Source organism: Acinonyx jubatus, chromosome E2 (genome assembly GCF_027475565.1).
Source record: "Acinonyx jubatus isolate Ajub_Pintada_27869175 chromosome E2, VMU_Ajub_asm_v1.0, whole genome shotgun sequence".
NCBI lineage: Eukaryota > Metazoa > Chordata > Mammalia > Carnivora > Felidae > Acinonyx > Acinonyx jubatus.
This window is the reverse complement of record NC_069396.1, coordinates 13,047,409-13,065,358: the sequence shown is the minus strand read 5'-3', so window position 1 is coordinate 13,065,358 and position 17,950 is coordinate 13,047,409. Positions and strand designations below refer to the sequence as shown.

The 17,950-nt window shown below is 51.5% G+C and overlaps 1 protein-coding gene across 2 annotated transcripts in view; it reads left to right on the top strand.

Annotated features, from left to right (window-relative positions):
* Positions 1-1,363: 1,363 nt before the first annotated feature.
* The window catches only part of ST3GAL2 (ST3 beta-galactoside alpha-2,3-sialyltransferase 2), a 48,744-nt gene continuing 32,157 nt past the window's right edge, over positions 1,364-17,950 (top strand). The window contains exon 1 of one of the 2 annotated variants that reach the window (XM_027076188.2): positions 1,364-1,612. The gene's annotated coding sequence lies outside the window, so the exon portion shown is untranslated. Of the gene's footprint in view, positions 1,613-4,940; positions 5,450-17,950 lie in introns of those variants that run through there. The other variant, XM_027076189.2, reaches the window with a different exon arrangement.

Here is a 17,950-nt window from a genome sequence, read left to right as displayed (position 1 = left end):
GCCCCTTGGCTTACATCCATGGGGGAGCGGGAGGGGGAGGTAGCACCAGGTGCACCTCAGCTGCCACTTTGGCAACTGAAAACCTTCCCAGCTTTAGAGCAAACGACAAGGGCTAAGGTCTGGAACACCTTTCAGTCAGATGGCCCACACTGTATTTTTCTTTACTGGATGAATTGGTTTGTTTATTTATTACAATTAAAAAGAGGATTACTATGTTAAACTGCACTAGGACCCTGCCTTCCTATGGTCTGGCTCTTCAGAGGCCAATATTCCACAGCAGGCCCATCCTTGAAGGACAATGCCAGAAGTCCAGCGAACAAACAACAACAGTAGCGGTTCTCAAAGTGGTTCCCCAGAACAGCAACATCAACATTACCTGGAACGTTCTTAGAAATACAAATTCCCAGGTCCACCCTAGAGTTAATGAAACAAACTGCGAGTGGGAGCCCCTTGTATGTGAACAAGCTCTCGGGAGAATCTAATACACGCCAAAGTTTGAGAACCACTGACCTACAGCCTTCTGCTCTGCCAGAGGAGGTGAAACCGCAGTCGACCTGGAGCTTCAGGACGGATCTGAGTTAGGTTTGGAAGTTGGGGAAAAGACTTGATAAGAGAAGACATGGAAAAAAATCTTTAAAATGTGCGCACCTTACCCTAAAAAGTAGGGAGCTAAGAGCATCTGACAAAAAAGAGTACGACTGGGATGAGACGCCCCAGCGTGCGAGCGCTCCGCGAAACCCACAGTCACTCGGCTCCCTTTTCCCGGGTGGGGAAAACCCCACGCCCACGCAGCTCCTGGAGTCCCTTCTCCTCCGGCCTGGGCGCAGAGGCCCCACCGCAGCTCCGGCTTGCAGAGCCCGGGCACGAAGCCAAGCTGGTCTCAGGTCATAGCTCTTTGGGAGCGCGAGTGGGAACGGTACCCGAGGCGCTGTTCGGGGGCCTGGAGGCTTCCCCTTCAGCCGGGCTCGGCCGCAGCTGGCCACAGCCGCGTCTGAGAGGCATCCTGGGCTACAGTTGGCGCCTCCCTGGGGATCCAGGTATTCAACCTAGGCGCGAGGCACCGCAGACCCCCACATCCTCCGTTTCAAACGCGGGGAGCCCAGCCTTCTGGGAATGGAGATTTCCCATCCCCCCCTGACCCCACCTCCTACGCGGTAGACGCCCCCCCTCCGGGTTCCAGTCGAACTACAAAGCCCACAATCCCTAAGGCTCGCACGCTATCTTCTGGGAGCTGTAGTCCTGGATGTGGGGCACCCCTAGCGGCTCAGCGCCGGCTGCACTCCATATCCCAGCATGCCCACGCGCGTGCGGGTGGAGGAGGGAGGGGAGAGACGGGGAGGATGCGAGTGGGGAGGGGGCAGCTGCCCCCTTCCCCCACCCTTCCCTTCAAGCCGGGCTGGGGTGGGGGGAGGGGCCGGACTAAGGCGGCGGCGGCGGCGGCTCGCTCCGGGAGGGCAGAGCCGGCAAGGGCGGGACTGGCCCGCTGCGGACAGACGAGGGAGCCGCGGAGCTAACGGGTCCGGACGCCGCCAGCGGCGGCGGCTTTCTGCACGGGCGGAGGCGGCGGCAGGAGCGACGAGCATGGCCCGCGCTGCGCCCGGCGCTGATTGAGGTGCGCGGGCGGGATGAGGGCGGGCGGGATGCGGGCGCCCCGGGCCCCTTGCTGCCCGAACCCCTTCCGCGCGGGCAGCTGGCTTGGCCCAGCGGCCCAGACCGGCCCGGTCCACCCCGGCAACTTCTCCGGGGTCGGAGCTCTGGGTTCCCCCATGGGGACGGGGGTCCGCTTGTCTTGGCCTCAATCCCCATCCCCGCCTTCTGCTTCTGCACCTCAAGCCGCTCCCAGCCTTTGAGGCGCGACTGTTCCACTCCATGGTGGCAGCCCCCAGCCCCAGCTCTGGGAAGCGCTCCCTGCCCCAGTCCTGACTTACTGTCCATTGGCTACTTCGTACCCCCAACCCCCCGCGCGCTCCCGGCCTCTGCGCTATCTGGAGACCCCTGCCCCGCACCTCTTTGCCACAGGCTGTCTTTGCATCATCAGCACCTCTCTCCTCTTTCCCCTACTTGGCACTGCCCCCTAGCCACCCCCAATGGCCCAGTTCTTTCCGATAAGATCTAACAGCTGACCTCTTTCCCACTTTGGAGAAACTGAGGCATGACATAAACCAGGAACTTGGCCAAGACCATGCTCCAGCCCTTTCTGGGGCTGGCCCGAGCCCATGCCTTGGAATGGAAGTCATTTTTTTTTTTTCCTCCAGCCATTCCTCTGTAACTGGACCAAACTTCCCAGCCCCCTGCTGCAGCTCTGGGCTAAGCTCACTTTAGGTTACCCTTTAGCTTTCTACCACTTCTGTTAACCCCCTTCTCCTTTCCAAATCCCACTTTGGGCCCTCTCTGCTTGTAGACAGTCACCCACCCAATGGCTTGTTTTTTCAAGTTAGCCTTTCAATTTCTATTTCTTGCCAACTGCATCCATCTCCCATCTTGCCTCTTGCTTTACAGCTGCGTAAAGCACTGAAGAACAGAGTCTAAGGTATTGGGAGGGGGGGGGTGGTGGTGGCAGAAAAGGACTGGCAGCCTCTTCCAGCCAAAGCCACTGAGGGGGGTTCAGGGCATTCTGGAGTCTCTGGGAAACAGTCCTTTCTAGCCAGTAACTCACACTCCCAGCTTTGTCTAGAAGCTGGTGGGTCATCCCTCCCTCTTATTATGCCTGGGGCCCTGAAGTCCCTCTGAGATGGAGGAAACCTCTTACCTTGGTGCCATAAGAGGAATCCGGGAGACCACACCCCTAAAACTTATCTTGAATCTGCTGCTAACTTTGGAGGGGGTTGCTGGTTCAAGGAAGGATGCCTGCTAGGTGCCCTGAGCTCTTTGTGGAGGAAGGCACAGTGTCTGTAGGCGGTGATCTCAAGTTTAGTCGTGGTGTTCAGGATCTGAAGGGAAGAGGGAACTAGGGCTCAGAGAGGTGGCACAGACATGCCTAATTTAGTTTTTTGTTTTCTAGTCTTCCTTTGGCAAATTTGCCTTTGGATCACCCCTTGGTTTCTCTGTGGGAAGTAGGGGGAGGGAGGAAAGTCTTTGAGCCATCAGGAAAGCTCAGGAGGCTCTGGGACTTTGCTGGGGTCCTGAATGAGCAATCTTTATCTGAACCAGATGGTTCGATGCTCCAGCACCCCCCTTTAATCCCTCCCCTTTGGCTGTGAATAGGAAGCCTTTAACCTTGTAACTTGAGATTAGAGGAAGGGAGGCCAAGGGGCCAACTGTGTGTGTGTGTGTGTGTGTGTGTGTGTGTGTGTGTGTGTGTGTGTGTTTATGTCTGCATCTGTACACTCGTGTGCAAGCTTGCCAGGGGCCTGTGTGAGTGGCTCTGCCGAGGAATGCATTGTTGTGATGTGCTGTGGCTTGTTCATGGCCCTCTAGGAACTTTCTGAGCCCAAACCCCCCAATGGGGCCAATTTCCAAGCCCCTAAGAACCACTGGTCGTGGCTTTGTGGGAGCATTTCCCCACATGCCAAGCTTCTGGACCTGAGATATGCCTCAGGGTGAGGATTACTCTTCTTAAGAAAGCTACCTGTGATTGAGGTGTCTGAAATAGCAGCATTGGGGATGGGTTTCCAAAACTTGTGTTCTCTTTTCCCCAGTCATGGCAAGAGAAGGTCTGAAGGGTAGGAGTCTGGGAAGAGGAGTGGAAAGTGATTCCTTTGACTTCTTTTATGCCACATCCTGCCTTGTGTATTTGATTTGGGCCCCCATTAGACTGTGCAAGGTCTTCAAATGTGTGTTCAGCAAATGTTTGAGTTAAAGCGGAGGGTCTTGTGGTTAAAGGTTTAAGGCAAGATTCCTCATGGTGGAGCAGGCATCAGAACCCCCTAGAGAGCTGTTTAAGGCACAGATTGCTGGGCCCCACTCCCAGAGTTTTCTGATTCAGTCATTCTGGGTGGGGCCTAGAATTTGCATTTCTGCTCAGCTCCTTAGGGATAACGCTTTGAGAATCACTGGTTTGGGCTATTACAGTTGCTTGGGAGATTAATACAGGCAGATGCAAATCTTAAGAGGCACTTCATTCCACCTTGCTTCCCAACCCGGGTTTGTTCTGGCTGCTGCACTGGGTTAGCCTTTCCTTTCGTTCTCCTACTGCCTATTGTTGGCTAGGTTAATGGTAGGGTGACTTGTGGTGCCCGGGCTCCCAGTCCTGCTGTAACCACAGAGCGGACACCACCCCATGGTTATTTGAAGGAAGGCCCTACAAAAGCAGGACATTTAGGAACCGAGGCTTTGGAAAAGGGATGGCTGTGTGCACATGAGAAAGCAGACGCTGAACCACACCGTCATTTTCCCTGACTCTGCCTCTCAGACTGAGCAGCTTGGAGTATCTGCCAGTTGGAGTCCTGTCATGGCCATGCACTTGACAGGACACCTGGGAATCTCTGAAATTTGGAAAAGAGGAATCCCTTACATTATGATTTTACTTTGTGAAGCATTTTCCTCCTGTTGTTTTTCAGGAGGTTTATAGGGCCAATCCAGATCCAAGTGAGGTTACAGTGGAAGAGAGAGGTGCACTGTGGGTCACCCAACAAGCCCTAGGACTCCCGACTCCAGCCCTCTGATAGAGCTTCACTAAACCAGCTACTAATAGCTGGAATGATGGCTGGAGTTTCCTGTGTGCTTAGCTACTAGCCAGGCATGGTGCTAGATGCTCTCACATGTTAGCTTGTCAAATGTTCACAGCAACATTGCAAGTTTGGCATCATGGTAACTACCTTGTAGATGAAGAACTGAGACTTGTGGAACTTACCAGACTTGCCCAAACTCAAACATCTCTTAAGTGTAGGATCTGGAATTCAAACTCGGGTCTTTCTGATGGCACACCCTACATTCTTTGTCACTCGTTGTCTGCTTTGCCCAGTAAGCCTCTAATTGTCCTTTGGGTTATCTGCCCCCAGAGTCTGGTGAATTTTACTGAACCTAAAACCATTCTGGGTGTTGTGGAGGAGATAAGGACCAAGTAAGTCACTGTCCTCTCGAAGGGGCTAAGCCAAGTACACCAGTGTCGTCTACAGTTGAAGGCAGAAGGAGCAGCTAGTGGCTTGTTGGTTTACAGGAAGCAGAAGCCATCCCTGTAGAAGGTTCAGAAGATGGGCCCTGTGCAGGCAAGTAGAACTCCAGCATTGCCTGTGGGATGGAGAGGTGTGCAGGCCAACAGGTCCAGAGGGAGGCTGTAATGGCACTTATATACAGGGAGTTTTCCCATTTGGCTGGAACATAGGAAAGGTATGTCAAAAAGCACTAAAAAAATCCTGTTTGGTTACAAGCAACAACTTGGCTAACTTTGGCAGGAAAGGACTTCTTAGAAGATTGTAGGGACTCCTGGAATCAGAGATGACTCAACACCCATGTCCCCTCCAGGGTCTCGGAGTGGTACAGCAGGAACCAAAGGCCAGCTGACTTCAAGGTACCACTGTTGCCAGGATAAATCTGCTGCAACCGTACTCAGTAATTGTGTCACCACAATTTGGGATTCACATCCCAGGGAGGAAATGGCTGGTTGGCCCAGCCTGGCAAGGAGGGCTGGTGGCATGGTAGGCAATCCTGCCCACCCCCCCCCCCACACCCAGACTGTGTCCAAAAGTTAAAGTCCCCAGAAGAAGAGGAAATGGACACTACAGGAGATCAGTCCAGAAAGCCACTAGATGAGGACCTGGATTGGCAGCTAGCACATGGCACACTTAGTTCTGACAAGTGTCTGAGCAGGCAAGGGGCAGACTGGCAACAGGATATAGTGGGTCATAAGGGGACAAGAAAAGAAGGGAGGGAGGAAATGGAAAACTAAGTAGATAGGGTCTAGGTGAGACATAATGAAAGCTGGAATTTGGCAGTAAGAATGGAAAAGAAGAGACTGATTCTAGAGAGATTGTGAAAGTAGATCTTGTCTTGTGGAACAGCCACTTGATTGGCTGGGGTTGGACATTTCAGTACCTGGGTGATGAGGTCGGTCCCTTTAGCAGACACAGAGAGGTCAGGAGGAGGAAGAGTTTGCAGGAGAAGATGATGTGGCCTTACTTTGGAGGAGCTGCACAGAGGATGCTGATGGCATGTCTGGAACCCTGGTGAGCTCATTACTCCTGATTCAACGTTTCCTGAAATTTGGGCCCTCAGCCCTGAGGAGGTGGGGCCCTAAAGCCACAGAAGCCCTGCACCTCCTGAAAGCAGCTGGGGCTCCATGGCACAGGCTGAGCACGCCTGGGTCTTTTCTCTCTGCGTACATGAGCCCAGTATGGGCTTCTCTTTCCTTCCCCTTTCCTACTCTCAGTTCCCTGCCCCAAGTTTCGCACACCTGAGCCCTTACTAACTCAAGGGCCTACCTCACATCTCTGGGGACCTGGGTTTTCAGGTTTTGCTTCTTTTCTTCTCAGGGTGCTTGGTAACAGTAAGTCCTTGCTATTAGGGCAGACATCTCCGAGTGACATTTCTGAAGGGGAGGGTCTGAACTTGTTATCTGGGGAGAGCAGGCTTTTCCTCCTGTTGTCCTGTGCTCACCAGGGATGCCTGTGTGTGTCTGTAACCAGCCATTCTAGAGGATTTCTTGGTGCTGATTTATAAATCATTATTGTAATTACAGCATATTGTCAGTGGAGCCTTCATGTTGCCATTGCAGATCTCCTCTAAGGCTCCAGGGCATAGGCTGGGCTTTGGGCCCCCCCCCAACTTTCTAGCTGACAACTGGGGAAATTTTTTCTTACAGGAATAGGAAGGAGAGATCAGGGTCTTCTCTGGGGTGGGGGGCAGGAGGAGCTATGCCAGAGGGTACTTTATCCCCACAGATTCTCAGAGAGAAGGTCATCTTTCTGAAGTGAAGAGGACTGTTCACCTCAGCTCCAGCTGTTGGCATTCAAATATATGTGATATTTTGCAATCTATAAACGTAGTGCATAGTATCATGTACAATAAGGTGAACCAAGGACAAGGGAAATTTAGAGAAAAATATAATTGTAATTTTGATATCAATGCTAAATTTTTATTTGTGTATAGTAGTGTTAAAACAAAACAAATAGTTTTGGAATCGAGTGTTAAAAGCATTTTCAACTCAGCTTTTTCCTTCAAGGGGAATGTGACTCTGCAAGAGAGGAAGCCCAGGGAGGGAAAGCCATTTACGGGCTGCTGAGGTGGGAGGGGAGCCAGAGCCAGTGAGTCTCCTGCCCTGAGGGGCTTTGTTCTCTGTCCTGTAGTCCTTTGCTTTTCATCTCTTCCTGAATTATTGTCTTTGCCCATTAGGGTCTCTCTTCTCTCCTTCTCTTCTTCTGTAGAATCAGGATAGGAAACATACCAGAAGGACACAAAAAGTAGCCCCACTTCTGTGCATTTCATGGGTGAGGCCCTTCCTGCTTCCGAAAGAGCAGCCTTGCAGGGCTTGAGAGAGGGCAGGGGACCCTGGGGTGTTGTGGCATGACCTAGGGACCTTATCCTGCTCTGCCCTTTCTGGAATCCTTCTGCTGCAAAGTCCTAGCACCACCAGTAGGCAACAACCTCCCAGCCTGAACAGATCAGTAGCCTTCTGAGGAAGAAAATCAGTAATGAATGCAAATAGCTAATTGGTCTAGGGGGAGCTGCTCTGGTGAGGAAAAATCAACAAGTTATTTATTTGTGTGGCTAAAGGGAATTTGGAGAAATAGTGAAGAGGGGAGGGTGAGAGGTGGATTGTAGGAAGAGACACAGGTGGGGGAATTGGGGGATGGGCTGGAGATGCCCCCTCCTCTCTCCTGTCACCCCCACAGCTCCTCCCCTATTCCCTCCTTCCTTCTTTGCAGGCTTTCTTTGGGTTGAAAGGGACATTAGGAGAACTTTGAATCTCCCCTGACCCATAAATGGAGTTCCCTCCAACCCTCATTCCCACCCAAGTTCAGTTAAAGACAAAATACCAATCCTTTGATGCTAATGGTGAACTAGAACCAGAGTTAGGAGGAAATGAAAGTCTCTGTGGGCTGAGTCCTTTGGCTGTGCAAATAAAACAGCAGCCAAAGGGACTGAGGCTATGCCGGCAAGGCAGGAGAAGGGAGAGAGCCCCTGAGCTGCTCCTGGTTCCTGTCTTTCTTGGGTTCTCTAGAGAGCCATGTGAGTCTGGGGTTGGCAGGCCGTGAGGGATTTTCCAGGGGTTGGCCATCTCTCTGTCCTGTCCTGTCCCAGAGGGCTTGGTGTTTCCCTGGACTGATGCCTGTTTAGCCTCTGGGTTCTTGGGGCCTCTGGCATCGCTTAGGAAGAGAGCCTAGGTACCACAGGAAAGAGTGAAGGGGAAGAGGAGAGGAATGGGGGGCTTGTTCAGGTTCTTCTAGTGGAGAGGAGTCAAGGCCTTCCTTAGGCAGGAAGATGCTATGAAATGGGGAGTAAACAATTTACATCAAGAAGGTTCAGCCAAAGGCCGAAGTGGCAGCTGCCTGATGAAGGCACTTCCTCAGTGCTTGAAGAGTAATTCACACTTGACCCTAAAAGCAGCAGTGGACAAACTTGTAGGATGAATGTGAATTTTGATCTCTCAAGTGGCATTTTTTGTACATAACACAGAAGACACCTCACCTCCTTTCAAACCTGGGTGAGGTATTTTGAAAGGTGTCTTCTTCCACTCGAGCCACCTATCCTGGTAATTTCTACCTACCCGGGACCTGTGCGCCTCCCCTGCTCTTCATCCTATGCAAAACAGGGAGCAGCCAGGCCTTCACTGTTGGCAGCCAGTGAGGCCAACATGGAGGCCTGAGCTGGCTGAGGACGGCAGAGCTTCAGGGCAGGGCCGACTTAGCTTTTCTAAAGGGGAAGCAGCTTGTTTGGTCAGGGGACCCCCTCCATGATTTTCACAGCCCAGGGCCCAGTCTGGTTGCACACATACAGGGTTCTTGCTGCCTTACCTACCCACAGGGGGTTTGATGCTGTGTGACCCTGGGCAAGTCCCTGCCTCTCCTGAGGCCTCAGAGTCCAAATACAGAATTTAAAGACCTACTCAAGGACTTGCTCTCAAACCATCTGGTAGACCCAACAGAGGAACACCATGTCCTCAGGGGGGAGGCAATGCTGGGGGCCCAGGATGCCACTATATGGTCTAGACCCTTATGGGAATCAGTTTGACTTTTCTTCTAACCTGCTTGGATTGACTAAACAGCAGCCAGCCTGCTGGGGCATCTCTCGACAATTGGGCTCTTAGAGCCGGGACATCTGTCCTCAGGCCTCCTATTGTTCTCATCTTCACCTCCTAACCTGTACTTTAATTCTGTCCTGAATTCAGGCAGAAAAACCCATCTGGTCTCTCATCACATTCCTCTCTTCCTATACTGGCCAGAGTGGCCCCAGAGTGACTGTTTATAGGTTCCTGTTTCTTTCTGCTCCCAATTCTCTTATGCTACCCTCTTATGCCCTGAGCTCTGCTCTAGCCAGGGTTTTTTGTTTTTTTTTTTTTTTTTTTTTTTTTTTTTCTTTTTTTCCCTCCACAGCCAGGGTGGGAGGTGAGATCACAGGCTGATCACAGGAAGGGGCACATCAGTGGCATGGATACAGGGCAGGTCTGGAACGAGGTGGGGGAGGGCTTCATAGTAGAGGAGAGAGGAGGGCAGTGAGGAAAAGCCCATATTCTCCAGGATGCGAAGGCCTGAACTGAAAGGGCAGGGCACAACTAGATACCTTGAGGAGACCAGTTTGGACAGAGCATAAGGTTTTGGGATAATTGCCCAAGAAGGAGGGCCAGGATGGAGGAGTCTGTCCAAGAAATGGGCCCGAAGACCCACCTTGGTGCAGGAAGGAACAGGCTTTCTTGTAGGACTGGCTGGTCACACAAGGATTGTGTTTGCAGGAAGTGTGGGCGGAGTTGTTAATGACTGTTTGTTCTCCACAGGCTGTGAGGCTGCCAAGGGTCAGTCTGATAAGAGGGAAGAGATAGACTCCTTGAGTTTTATACTCCCGACAGCTGCCTTCTCTCAGCTGGCCCCACAGATACTGACAGTCTATTGTGGCACTGCTCTTGGTCTATCTCCTTTCCTTCCTGAAATACAGTCTCTGGCTTCAGCCCAGCTGGGTTTCCCCTGCCTGGCCGCCAGCTCCTGTTTCCATCTGTGGTCAGATGAGGCTTGCACTGGGGGAGGGGTCAATCCTGGCAAGACGGAGCCAATTCTGAGCCTGACCCCAGGGTGGGAAGCCACCCTAAGGTGGGGCCAGGGCTTTGGACTAAGCATCATCTTCTGGATCTGCCTGGTCCATTTTGGTCTGAGGATTACCTTGCCATTCACCCAGCCAGCTCTGGTGTTTGGGAACCCTGGCTCTTTTGCTAGAAGGATTCAGAGATGGGGATCTGATGGGATTTGCATTTGTGAAGATCATTTTGGCTCCCCTGTGGACAATGCATAGGAGGGTTTCTAGTAGGTCTGGGGCTTTAACAGTCAGGGGGCTACTGTAGGTGAAGGTTGACAGTGCCCTGGATAGTGTGATAGTGATAGACACATAGAAAAGTAGAAAGATGAGAGATTTAGGTGGTAAAAATCAGGTGGACTTGGTATGAGGTTGACTGAGGGAGATTGAAGGAAAGGGGGGCACAGATGGCTTCTAGGTTTCAGGGTTGGATGGATGATGTCCCTTTCCCAGAAACTGGGAACACAGAAAGAGGACCAGGTTTGGGAGCTTAGAGCATACATGAGTTTGGTTTGGGGCAGGTTGAGTTTGAGGTATTTTGGGGCACCTCTAAGGCATATCATCAAGGGGTGACATCCAGAAATGAAGGAAATAGATGGGTCTAGAATTCAGGGGGAAGTTTGACAACATTTGAAATGCCAGATGTGACCCTTAACAGGTTGGGAAACAGGTTTGGAAGGGGATCCCCCCAAATCCATTGTCAGAAGAGGAATGGGATCGAGGGTCCTGACTTCCCATTGTATCCCATAGCCAGGGTCTCTATTCTCTTCTCCTGCCTGATTCAGTTGGTTCAGGGCCTTTCCAGGCAGCAAAAGGCATGACACCCTCCCCTGCTGAGTCTTCCATATGATTGAGGGACTCTGGCAGTGGACAGTGCTGACTCCGGACCATCCAGGAAGGCCATGCGTGTCAGAGCTTCCCTCACCATCAGCTTATCTGGACAGTGTCTCTGGCTGGAGAAGGACTAGGGTCCTGGCCAGAACTGGGCCACTGCTGGGGAATCCCAGGACCGTTTCTGTTTGTGTGGCCTCTCAGCTGGGTTGACCTATCGGGGACGGGATTTTAGGGACAGGTTCAGGGCAGTCCTTCTGCGTCACATGGCAAGTTATATAGTAAGTGGCTTTCTAAAAATTCCTTTAAATGAAATGGGAGTTGGCTATACAAGTGTGCAAGATTGTATCATTGGACTTCTTCAATTACAAAGGCCAAAAATCCAACTCATCCAGCCTCAGGTTGACTCATAGCTGAGGAGGGTGTGGCTGGCCACATGCAGGGAAGATGGGAGGTGGGGCTCAACCAACATCCATGTCACTGTGTGACCGTGCCACCACTGTGTGTGATGACGCCACTCTCAGTTCCCATTGGCCTGCCAGCAGGGCCGGCCCTACCCCCGCTATGGTGACTGAATGCATTTCATGCTCTCGTTGGCCAGGCCTGGGTTACAGGGCACAGAAATGGAAATTTGAAGAGAGGTTGTTCCCCAAAGGAAAGTAGGGTTGTCATCCACGACAGAGACTCCACATGTTGAGGCAGCTGACAGTGCACAGTGTGCGTTTGGACTCAGGGAGATCTTGCAGTAGTTCTATGCCTGACTTACATGTCAGAAACACCACTGTGGACAAACTGATAAGGATTTATTGCCATTTATTAATTTTCCTTGTTAAGAACTAAATGCTAAAATGTAGAATGGGGGCGCCTGGGTGGCTCAGTCAGTTAAGCGTCCAACTTCAGCTCAGGTCATGATCTCACGGTTTGAGTTCCTCGTGTCGGGCTCTGTGCTGACAGCTCAGAGCCTGGAGCCTGCTTTGGATTCTGTGTCTCCCTCCCTTTCTACCCTTCCCTCTCATGCTCTGTCTGTCTCTCTCTCTCAAAAATAAATAAACATTGGGGCGCCTGGGTGGCGCAGTCGGTTAAGCGTCCAACTTCAGCCAGGTCACGATCTCGTGGTCCGTGAGTTCGAGCCCCGTGTCAGGCTCTGGGCTGATGGCTCAGAGCCTGGAACCTGTTTCCGATTCTGTGTCTCCCTCTCTCTCTGCCCCTCCCCCGTTCATGCTCTGTCTCTCTCTGTCCCAAAAATAAATAAACGTTGAAAAAAAAATTTAAAAAAAAATTTAAAAAAATAAATAAACATTAAAAAATAATAAAAAAATAAAATGTAGAATGGAATTTCAAATCATCGAACCATTCCATTTATAGACCAGGAAGTAGAAGTTGAGAAATTTGCCCACTGCCTTCAAATTAGAAGGTGGAAGAACCCAGGGGTGCCTGGGTGGCTCAGTCGGTTGCGTGTCTGACTTCAGCTCAGGTCATGATCTCTCAGCTCGTGGGTTTGAGCCCCGCATCAGGTTCTGTGCTGACAGCTCGGAGCCTGGAGCCTGCTTTGGATCCTGTGTCTCCCTCTCTCTCTGCCCCTAACCCAGTCACATTCTGTCTCTGTCTCTCTCAAAAATAAATAAACATTTTTTTTAATTAAAAAAAAAAAGGTGAAAGAACCCAGCTCATCTGACGTAGACTGGGGCTCTTTCTAGTGTTGAAGTGGGGTTTTTTTTAGGTGTTTTCTCACTGTTTCAACTGCCTAGCCACAAGGAGTGATTCATCCCTTGGACCGCAGGTCAAAGAGCAGGCATAGGCAGGTTATGGCCAAAGGTCCCTTCTTCGTGGTGGCCCAGGGCCATCTGCATGGTGGATAGTGTTACGCAGGGGTCTGTTGACAAGAGGAAGACCCTCACTGTTGCATCAAACTGGTCCCAGTAAACAGAGGAGGCATTGGCCCAACTCTCAGGCTTCCGCCCTGGTGCTGCCTTCGTCTGTCCTTGTGGCTTCCTGGGTGTTCACCATCCTCCGTATTGTTTCCTGGTGGGGCCTGGATAAGGATGTAGCTCTAGGGCTGTGGTGCTTTCTGGATTATGTTGGGTTATTTCCTACTGGGGACAGTTGTGCCCCTCTGTCTTCTCCCTTGGAAGAGAACACCCAGGACTGTGGTGCCAGTTTCAGGAAGAGATAGATAAATAGCACAGTTTTGACTTCTACCTCCAGTTTGTGAGGGAATAGGTATTTGACCCAGCTTGGCAGAGCCAGCAACAACGTGTTGTAGAAAGAGCTCTGGGCTTTGAGCCTCCAACTTACAGGAGCCTTTATGTTCATTCTGGCACAGGCTTTTTGCCTTGGGTGGGTCACGTCCCTGAGTCTCTGATCCAGAGAGGGAAGGCTGTCCCCATGAGGGGCTTCAGGGGAGTTCTAAAGCGTGAATGATATATTAACAAAATGCTGGAGGTCCGAAGAGCTTGAGGGCAATTCTCACCAACTCCTAAGGGCTCAGAGAGTGCAGTGGGGCTCTTCTGAGTTTGGGACTGAATTCCTCTTTCATTCTGACCATCTTATCGTACATCTTTCCTCCTGCCCTTCATATATTTGTGGATAGCAAGTTAGTTCTTCCCTCCTGAACTGTCTGCCAGCCCAAACTGACTAGCGTGCTTGGTCTGCGCCTCATGCTCGCCTCCTGGAGGCCCCCTGTCAGCCTGTTTCTGCCTGGGGCCATGTTCTAAGTGGTCACCCAGCCTGGCTCACACCTACTTGTTCCCTTAGGCTTAGCCACAGTGTCTACTCTTGTCCCTGCCTCTCTCCTCTCGGTGAGGCTGAAACTCCATGGTACCTCAGGTACATCGTGCAGCTTACGGTCCTCGCTTATTTCATCTTGGCAGGGACTATCATGGGCAAGTAGGGCAGGCATTATCATGCTCATTTTACAGATGGAGGACCTGGGGCCCAGAGAGATATGATCTGCCCAAAGACCCAACTGTCTAACAGCAGAGCCAGTTCTGGAATTGAGGTCCTCTGAATTTAGTCCAGAGTTCACTGTCAAATGTTAACTCATAGGCACATGTTGGGGTGGGGATGTCCCAGTCTCACCAAAGAAGGCAAAGGGCTTGAAAGCAGGCCCTGGGACCCCCTATTCATAGCCCCCGGATCAACCTTGCATAGCTTCAGTCCTAAACTAGTGCATCCCTGTATAACGACAAAATACATAATAAGCCAGACAATAGAGACTGCTCCCTGGGGACCATTGTATTGGACCCTGATCTGTGCATTCCTCCCTTCCACATCCCCTGAAGTTGACATTATTAATGCTTATCATGACGGATATCATCTTAGCCAGATCCAGGGGGATGAGTCACTTCTGGAGAATAGGACTGGGGAGGGCGCCTTGCTCCCACACCCCTGACTCCACTTACCTGGGAGTGAGCATCAGAGGCAGTGTAAGGTACCAGCTGATATTGCTACTTTCCAGAGGTGATGAAGTGTATCACCCAGCAACCTTAGAGATGTTCTGTATCCCGGGGGCCCTGCCTGAGTCAGTCACAGCATAGTATCAACTCCTCAGTAAAGAAGATTGCTCAGGCAGAGCAAGGGAGAAATGACAGCAATTGTTGGGCATGGCGCAGTCCAGAGCTGGGCTCTCCAGTTTACTGGCCACTTGCTTTCTACCTCCTGAAGTGACACAGGGAAAAACAGGGAGACGGGGTAGGGGTGCTTCCCAAAGCTGCCTGTGGAGTTGGTGCTGGAAATCTCTGATGGCAGCAGGCTGAGCACAGACTCACGCCCTGTAAGTGGAACTTCCAAGGTCTCTATTGGAAAGGCAGCATCCAGAAGACACAGTGACCAAGCAACGGGCCCAACTCTGGGCTCCTCCATCCTTTTACTCCACTTCTCTCTACCTCCACTCCCAGGGGAGAGAGAGGACATCATTTCCCTTTAATCTCCTGTCCAAGCATGGCTACAAACACCTTCTTTGGGTTTCCATTAGCATAGCTGCCATAGGCTGACCTTTCCAAACGACATTACTAAATATAAAAGAAGAACAAAACAAAGCTAAAGATAGAGAATAAAAGCAGCCTGGCTCACAAAGTGCAGATGACTGGTTTGTTTTTAGGGTTTTCAGAGTACTCCACCGCAGGAGATCCTATCTCCAGGCCAGCATAACTCTGCATGCCCTTCTGCTAGAGTCTCGGCTTCCTAGCTCTGACCTGCCTTCCTGTGTAAGGCAGCCCTTAGGACCCATACTACCATGGATCTCCTCCAAGAGAGCTAGACTACCTCCTGATCAAGTGCCTGGCCCACCCTCCTCTCTATCCAGGGTTTGCTGGCTCCATCCTTAGGTCCCAGGGGATTAGCACCTACATAACTGTACCCTGTAGGAGTTCTGTCTTATTTTAAGTAAGCCTTGCAGTAGGACCCATCTCTTGACACAGTGCTTATGCCCCAGCTTAGCCTACAGCTGCCATTGAAGGGCTGGCGGTCCTCCAACATCTGATCTTGTCGGGAACTGTACAAGTCTCCCTGCCTGGTTCCTTCCTCCCACTGGGCTACAAGAATAGAAACTGATAAGAAGTGGGCCTGGTCAATGGGAGTTTTTTGGGTGGATTAAGGAATAGATTGGGTTTAAAAACAAGAACCAAAAAAATACTGAAGTCATCTAGTCTTGATGCAGGAAGTAGATGTGGGCCTGGTCATAAAGCTGCATTTCTAGCCTACAGCACTGCCTCTGTGTCCCGCCTGGCATATGAGTGATGCCCAGGGGCCAGGTCTCCACACTCCAAACTGCTGCCTGCCAGCATGTACGATGCTCCCATTTCATACCAAATGTTCAGATGGAGACACAAAAAATCAAAAGAACCACACCTCACAAGGGAATGTGGGGGCAAGATGGATAGAAAAAGGGAGGTTGTCATCAGTTACAGCCTGCTGTCCTACCTTGCTAAGGTTGGAACCCTTTAGAGAAATTTGCCCCGTGCAAAGTAGGCTTCCATGCCTGCAGCCCAGGCTGTCACCTTCATGGCCCCAGAGGCTCTGGCAGACATTCCACCTGGGTAGCTTGGCTGGGCCATGGGGACTGAAAACCTAGAGTTCCTACCAGCCCAGTGGAAGAGGTGTGGCACATCCTTGGGGCAGATGACAGAGCCTTGCTCTCACCTGTACCTTCAAGCATGATGTGAGCCCTCACTGAGTGGGCATTCTGCTCCTGGCTTCCAGCCCCTGAGCTGGAAGAGGGGAGAATCCCAGAACAGGTGCTGATGCACTCTGAGAGAGCAGTGCTTCCGGACCCACCTGTCCCAGAAGTTCTGTCATCATTCTTGGGGTCATAGCTTGTTCTCTGCATTGGAGCATTAGGCCAAGCCCATCCCATAATGCCACCCAGTAAGAACTAGTGGCTTCCCTCTGGTTTGCCAAGGGCCTGGAACCCTGGTGGGTTGTGCCCATGTGATGACAGTACATACCTGTTGTGCAGACCTTCTTGCCAGGGAAGCAGTCAGTCACCCTGCTTCCTGGGCCTCTTTCTTGCAGGTCTACAGTACTGGCAGTTGGGTTATGACCTCTTTTCTGGCATTCTCTCCCCTATCCTCCCATCCCAGAGAGGATGTGGGGATAGATGCTAGAGTTTTAAGTGAAGTCCTTCAACTCAGCCTGGGCCACGGCCTAGATGGAGTTTGAACCACAGAGACTGTGGTCTGGAAACTTCTAGAAGAATAGCTTCTTCTTTCTCTAGGTGTGCACTGGCAAGACTTGTATGTGCCCTCACTCAGCCCCTTCTCCATCATCCCCTTCTGGGGTGTAGTGGCCTGAGCCTTCTTGCAGGTGCAGGGAAGGGAGACCCCATGCAGAACCCCTTGCCGTGGTCCAGGCTTGGAAAGGGGCAAGAAAGGGCAATGGCAGAAAGCAGGAATGCCAATCCTGTTCCTTTCCCCAAAGTGAGGGAAAGTGGCCAGAAAGTGGTCAGGAATTCTGGTTTTGCTCTCCAAGGGCTGGGAGAAAGAGCACTGGTTGGGAGTTAGAGAGGGAAATGCCCTGCCCCTCTCCACCATTTTTCCTGAATTATAGCTCCTTTAGGAGCATTTGCCCTTTGTCCCCAGCCTCTGGAGCTTCCTTCTCAGTCTGCTGGCTCCTGCCTAGGATTATTGTTTCAGGAAGCTGTCTGGGTATGCTGAGTCATGTTTTCAAACTGGCTGATTCCCTGCCACACGGGTGCAGGTGTTGGGGAAGAGAGGGTTGAACGTTACCTGGAGAAACCACGTTCTTCCCTTTCGCTCCCCCTGGGAAGGGGGATGGAGTGCAAAGAGACTCTCTCCTAAACCTTCTCTTAGACCCACTCCCTGCACCCCAGTGTAGAGGGAGTGTGTATGTTTCTGGGAGCCAGTGTTGAGGAGCATTGGATTAATACCTGTTTCTGAGAAGAGCAGGGAGGCTCCCTTTTCTTTTTCTTTTTCTTTTTTTTTTAAGTTTATTTGTTTATTTTGAGACAGCACACGGGGGTGGAGGAACAGAGAGAGAAGGAATCCCAAGTAGGCTCCTCATTGTCAGCATGGAACCGGATGCGGGTCTCAAACTCGTGAACCATGAGATCGTGACCTAAGACAAAATCAAGAGTTGGATGCCTAACCAGCTGAGCCACCCAGATGCCCCAAGGAAGGCTGTCTTTGGTAAGAGTGAGTTTGATGCAGAGCATGGTCCTTTTCCCCAAGGCGGCTCTAAATTGAAGATTGACTCATCTCTTCCTTCTTGGAGCCCTCAGCTCAGTCCTCCACGGGTGCTCTGGCTGGTAGATATTGCACTTCCAGTGGCCTCTGGGATAGACTGTGGAAACACGTCAACAGATCCCACCTCTTTAGAGGGCGAGGCCTACATTTGGGACTTAGAATGCTAGTCTCTGAGGTCAGCTGCCTCATGGCATTCCCGTGGCAGGGCAGCCCTCCTAGAATAAGCCTGGTGAGAAAAATCAAGGAGCCATGCATGGCAG